The sequence below is a fragment of the Ostrea edulis genome, chromosome 5 (assembly GCF_947568905.1).
Source record: "Ostrea edulis chromosome 5, xbOstEdul1.1, whole genome shotgun sequence".
Taxonomy (NCBI): Eukaryota; Metazoa; Mollusca; class Bivalvia; order Ostreida; family Ostreidae; genus Ostrea; species Ostrea edulis.
In genome coordinates, this window is record NC_079168.1 from 60,748,210 (window position 1) to 60,755,358 (window position 7,149).

A 7,149-nucleotide genomic window follows, 5' to 3' on the forward strand; every position below is an offset into this window, starting at 1 on the left:
GAACGCGAACAATAATAGTAAGGTCTTCTGCAGGAGACGGAAGACCTTAATAATGAAGAAGAAGAACGCGAACAATAATAGTAAGGTCTTCCGCAGGAGACGGAAGACCTTAATAATAAGAAAAGTGAAAAATCAACAATAGAATAATAGAAGGGTCTTCCGCTGAAGACGGAAGACCCTAATAATAAGACTAGAAATGATCTCGTTGCGAGCAACAAATAGGTCTTCCGTCCAATTTCTGACGAGATAGGATGCAAGTCTAACATGTTCTGAAACTCCGAAAGAGACTTAATTATTCCATGCACGTTTTCATTCAAAAGCAGAAATTTGTTCACTTCCGGTGACGGTCGGAAATGACGGATGACAATGACAAACCTTATTATCGAGCTATAAGTCACCATCATTCATGCCTGAAGGTATGAAGACTCGATCTTTAACCGTTTATGAGAAAACGCCCGGACAAAATGTCATTTGAAAAACGGAAATTCGGCCCTTACCCGCGACCGGAAGTGAATTTTGAAATATTACTCAAGGGTACAGTAGATATGGATAATGTCAATAATATCTGTAAATATCGTATTAAAAAGTTGATCTATAAGCGAGAGATATGAGGACAAAGAAAGACCAATTTTTCGAAGTTTTTCTCTAAAAACCGGAAGTTGCTGGCTTTACTTCCGGTAAGTTTAACATTTTATAAAACGACGAAAGAGACCTAATTAATCTATGCAAGTTTTGTTTCAAAAGCATCATTTTGAAATTTGATGTTTCTTTTGTTCACTTCCGGTGACGGCCAGAACTGACGGACGGCAATGATAAACCTTAATACACATCTACAAGTCACCATCTATCATCCCTTAAAGTTTGAAGACTCAATCTTTAACCGTTTATGAGAAAATGCTCGGACAAAATGTCATTTGAAAAACGGATATTCGGCCGTAACTTGTGACCAGAAGTGAATTTTGAAATAGTATTAACGGTTTCTCTGGAGATGGATAATGTCAATAATATCAATAAATATTGTATTAAATGGTTCATAAATAAGCGAGATATACGAGGACAATGAAAGACCAATTTTCAAAATTTTTCTCTACAATCCGGAAGTTAATGGTTAAACTTCCGGTAAGTCTAACATTTTCTAAAACGCCTAAAGAGACCTAATTAATGTATGCAAGTTTTGTTTCAAAAGCATCATTTTCAAATTTGACGTTTCTTTTGTTCACTTCCGGTGACGGCCGGAAGTGGCGGATGGCAATAACAACACATTATTGCATAGCTACATGTCACCATCTATCATCCCTGAAAGTTTGAATACTCAATCTTTAACTGTTTATGAGAAAACGCCCGGACAAAATGTCATTTCAAAAATGGAAATTCGCCCGTAACTTGTGACCGGATGTGAATTTTGAAATAGTGGTGCAGAGTTCTCTTCAGATGGATAATGTCAATAATATCTGTACATATCGTATTAAAAGGTTCATAAATAAGCGAGAGGTACGAGGACAAAGAAAGACCAATTTTTCGAAGTTTTTCTCTAAAAAACGGAAGTTAATGGTTAAACTTCCGGTAAGTCTAACATTTTCTGAAACGCCGCAAGACACCTAATTAATCTATGCAAGTTTTGTTTCAAAAGCATCATTTTGAAATTTAACGTTTCTTTTGTTCACTTCCGGTGACGGCCGGAAGTGGCGGATGGCAATAACAACACATTATTGCATAGTTACATGTCACCATCTATCATCCCTGAAAGTTTGAAGACTCAATCTTTAACTGTTTATGAGAAAACGCCCGGACAAAATGTCATTTGAAAAACAGAAATTCGGCCGTAACTTGCGACCGGAAGTGATTTTCGCAAAAATGAAAAAAAAAACTTTCTAAACAATCATATTTTACATATTTCATGAAAGTTTCATGAAAATCTATCAAGCCGTTTTTGAGAAATCGCGTGCACAAAATCGGTAAGAAAAAGAACAATAACTAGAAATGATCTCGTTGCGAGCAACGAATAGGTCTTCCGTCCAATTTCTGACGATATAGGATCTTGACTTGGAGAATTCAATTAGTGAAGAACGACTATACATGAATGAAATAAACACCTATTTTTTTTTTAAAAAACAGTGATAAACATATACATGTAAGACGTGATGTATCAATTACAAACAATTTATGTTTTGTTTTATTCACTTTTGAGTATCTTGGGAGTCCTTAAAACGATTGAAAATTCCACACTTACCGTGTAGGAACCCACACGAAATATTTCGGTGAAAAATGCAGAGTTTTCGGACAACTTCCGGTTTCGAACAACCAACTTCCGATGGAAATGGTATGACATTACACTCTATTAAATAATGTTATGAGTATTAGAATTTAAAAAAGAAGAAGAAAAATTACATATTTTTAAGGTACTTCCGGTGGATGATGGAAGTGACGGCAGGAAAATTCAAACACGTGTTTCACATTTACAAGTCACCATCTAACTTTCCTGAAAGTTTCAAGAATCAATCTTTGATTATTCATTAGAAAACGCCTGGAGAAAAAACAACAACAACGGAAATCGTAGATATTAACGATTTGAAAAATACACCAAATAATTCACTAAACTCTGAAGATGGATAATGTCAATGATATATGTGAAAATCATAACAAACACTTCATTTATAAGCGAGAGATATGATAGCAAAGAAAGAACACTTTTTTGAAGTTTTTCTCTAAAAACCGGAAGTTGTTTAAACTTCCGGTAACTGTAACATTTTCTGAAACTCCAAAAGACACTTAATTATTTCAAGCACACATTTTGTTTGAAAAGTGTAAATTTGATATTTGACGTTTCTTTCGTTCACTTTCGGTGGCGGCCGGAAGTGACGGATGCCAATTATAAATCTTTTTACAAAGCTACAAGTCACCACCAATCATATCCTGAAAGTTGAAAGACTCTCTTATTAACCGTTTATGAAAAAACGGCCGAACAAAACGTCAGTTGAAAAACGGAAATTCGACCCTAACTCGCGACCGGAAGTGAATTTTGAAATAGTATGAAAAGAGTATCCCAGAGATGGATGATGTCAATAATATCTGTAAACATCGTATTAAAAAGTTGATAGATAAGCGAGATATATGAGAACAAAGAAAGACCATTTTTTCGAAGGGTTCCTCTAAAAACCGGAAGTTGTAGGTTAAACTTCCGGTAAGTCTCACATTTTCTGAAACTCCCAAAGAGACCAAATGAACCTATGCAAAATTTGTTTCAAAAGCATAACTCTGAAATTTGACGTTTCTTTTGTTCACTTCCGGTGACGGCCGGAAGTGACGGATAGCAATGATAAACATTTATTACAGTGCTACAGGTCACTATCTATCATCCCTGAAAGTTTCAAGACTCAATCGTAAATTGTTTAGGAGAAAACGCCCGAACAAAATGTTATTTGAAAAACGGAAATTCGGCCGTAACTTGCGACCGGAACAGAATTTTGAAATAGTATTAAAGAGTTCTACAGAGATGGATAATGTCAATAATATCTTGAAATATCGTATTAAAATGTTGATAACTAAGCGAGATATACGAGGAGAAAAAAAGACAAATTTTTCGAAGTTTTTCTCTGAAAACCGGAAGTTGCTGATTAAACTTCCTTAAAGTCTAACATTTTCTGAAACGCCGAAAGAGACCTAATTAATCTATGCAATTTTTGTTTCAAAAGCATTAGTTTGAAATTTGACGTTTCTTTTGTTCACTTCCGGTGACGGTCCGAAGTGACGGATGGCAATGATAATACCCTATTGCACAGCTTCAAGTCATAATATATCATCCCTGAAAGTTTGAAGACTCAATCGTTAACGGTTTATCAGCAAACGCCCGGACAAAATATCATTTGAAAAACAGAAATTCGGCCGTAACTTGTGACCGGAAGTGAATTTTGAAATTGTGTTATAAGGTTCTCTTAAGATGGATAATGTCAATAACATCTGTAAATATCGTATTAAAAGTTTGATAAATAAAGGAGATATACGAGGACAAAGAAAGACCATTTTTTCGAAGTTTTCCTCTAAAAACCGGAAGTTGCTGGTTAAACTTCCGGTAAGTCTAACATTTTCTGAAACGCCGAAAGATATCTAATTAATCTATGCAAGTTTTGTTTCAAAAGCATTAGTTTGAAATTTGACGTTTCTTTTGTTCACTTCCGGTGATGGCCGGAAGTGACGGATGGCAATGATAATACCCTATTGCACAGCTACAAGTCACCATCTATCATCCCTGAAAGTTTGAAGACTCAATCTTTAACCGTTTATGAGAAAACGCCCGGACAAAATGTCATTTGAAAAACGGAAATTCAACCGTAACTTGCGACCGGAAGTGATTTTGGCATGCACGTGCAACGTTTTTTAAATGTTCAATTTTTAAAGGACGATAACGTTTTTGTTTTTCATCAAATTCTATTGATATTAATGGTTTAGATGTGTCTTGGTACTCCTTACAAATTGCTGTGGTTAGAATTACTGCTCAGCACGTGCATGCACGTGTGCTGAATTCTGATTGGACGATTTTAAAATCGCTATAACTTCCTTATATTTGGTGGAAACGTTATGAAATTCACACTGTGGGTATATGATACAAATGCCTGTTGAACGACATCAACAAAAATTCGGAATAATACACGCGTGCGCGTGTATGCGCGTGCAACGCTTTCTTTCATTTTTTGGTACTGAAATGGCCATATTGAACGTACTACATGTAATTAAAGGCTAAAATAAAATGATTTTTTGCAATAGAATCACAAGGACATCAGTTTTTAATTGGGGGAGGTTTGGGGAACATATGTAACGGTCCCCGTTACAATTAGAACTAGTTAATGTCTTCCGTCTCAACGGAAGACCTTATAGTGATTCTTATGTTTCTTTTCCTCTATTATTAAGGTCTTCCGTTCTTCACGGAAGACCTTATAGTGATTCTACTGTTTATTAAGGTCTTCCGTCTCAACGGAAGACCTTATAGTGATTCTTATGTTTCTTTTCCTCTATTATTATTATTAGGGCTTTCCACCTTTCTGTGGAAAGTCCTATTGTTATTGTTCTGTTTATTATTATTATTATTATTTTCCTGCCGTCAAAAAAAATGTTCGTCGTAAGACTTATCGAAAAACTTTAGAGTCCATCCTATAGCACTTCTTGAGAAACGAATACATTTCACCCTGCGTCATGGAACTTTGACCCCTTAGAGAGTTATCGGACCTTTTTAACGGTAAAGGATAGGAGGATGAAACCTTTGCTGAAGCATAGAGGTCAATTAGTAGAAGCGAAGAATTTCAAATGAAGGGATTCGGTGTCCCCTAAAAGGAGTTAATGCCCCCTCATGTTTTGCGATTTGTCCCCTACAAATTGACGACTCCTAAAGTCTTTGTCGTAGAGAGACGGAACCCACTGGGACGGGTTGGGTGACCTTGACCTTGAAAAAGTAGGTCAAAGGTCAAGGTCATGCAGAATGGCCAGAAAATGGCACTTTTTATACGCTCTTCCCGCTTCAGATAGCATCGAAATATCACATGGGTCAGCATGGAATTCTGGACTGGTCTCGGAATCCTGAATTACAACTCTGAACTTTGACCGCTCTGCGAATGGCGGCGACTTAACGTTGAAAACCCCATTATCGCTACTCCCACTAGTCCGCAAGTCGTGGAGAGGCGAGACCTTGACCGACGATTTCACCATAAAAGACCCTCGCACAGAGAAGTTGACTGGGGGAAACCGAGAACCCCGAAGCACGGTCCTCGCCCCCGAAAGTCTCCGAAGTCGTCGTTCGAGCCCACAACTTCTTCACGGATGTAGATAGGGACGCGGGACCACTTAAACGAAGCCCCGTGACCTCTCTGACCTTCAAAATGAGGTCAAGGTCAAAGGTCAAGGTCACACTTTCTCTCTCATGGCTTTTTGAGGTTTGACCTTGAAAGTGGGTCAAGGTCAAAGGTCAAGGTCATGCCTCCAGGGGCCAGTCTCCACGAGTAAGGCAAACCCACCCATCACGCCTGTCGTCCCCAAGGAAGAAATCCCCCACCCTTCAAGTGATCTGTCTGTGATCAGCTGTTTCAATACACTATTTTGACCGGTCTCATGCCATGCAACAATTACAGGATTCTAGCTAATCTGACCTACACCTACACATCTGACCTACACCCATTTCTTCCATTTCTTGACTGTCTTGTCAATCAAACATGAATTCCATTTACATTCATGAAAAGACATAGGCCAGATTCAATTGTCTGCCTGCATCAACATAAAGACTAAGTTTCTTTTGGATAATGATGATGCAACTTTACTTGACAGTTGAACTCATTGACATTCCATCCTGACTGTCATTGTAAACAAATAAACACTTACCTGCAGGATCAGATGGGATGCAGTACTCCTATTATCCGTTCAGATATCCTACATGCACTCAGACACTTTCTAATTCACCGGCCGCCATTTTGGTTGTTTGTTGTCAAAGCCTATAAATCCGTATATGCATGCCTCCTTGGGTGAAATGACTGAAAGACATTGTCTCCGTGAATTAGAACACATAGGATGAGCAATTACAAAATGTATATTCAATTCCACAATCCACAACACATACGGTAAAATCCAGTGCATCTTCACAACATCAACATGAGGCTTGTACACTCCCAGCATGCACGAGCAGTTACAATGTAGGAAAATGGCACATCCGGTTTCTTTGCACCTCCAAATATCCTATCTAACAGGTCCAAAGTCACCCCAAACACCTGCACAAGTCCTATTACACTTTTACCTGATATGTGCCAGCTATGCAACACTCACACCCCAAATATCGTGCGAAACCAAGGCCTTAATCTCCAACACTACAACACTCAACGCGGCAAATTTGAATTTCTTTTCTAGCCAAATCAATTTTTTTTTTTTTGCGGGTGGGTGGGGTGGGGGGCTTTTAGCATTTGAACACTACTGAAAAACCACTAGACGGTGGAAAGCCCTCTAATTGTTCGCGAACAATTAGCATCACTAGTTATTGTTCTTTTTCTTACCGATTTTGTGCACGCGATTTCTCTAAAACGGCTGGATAGATTTTCATGAAACTTTCAGGAAAGATGTAAAATAGGATTTTCTAGAAAGGAGTTTTTCAGTTTTGCAAAAATCACTTCCGGTCGC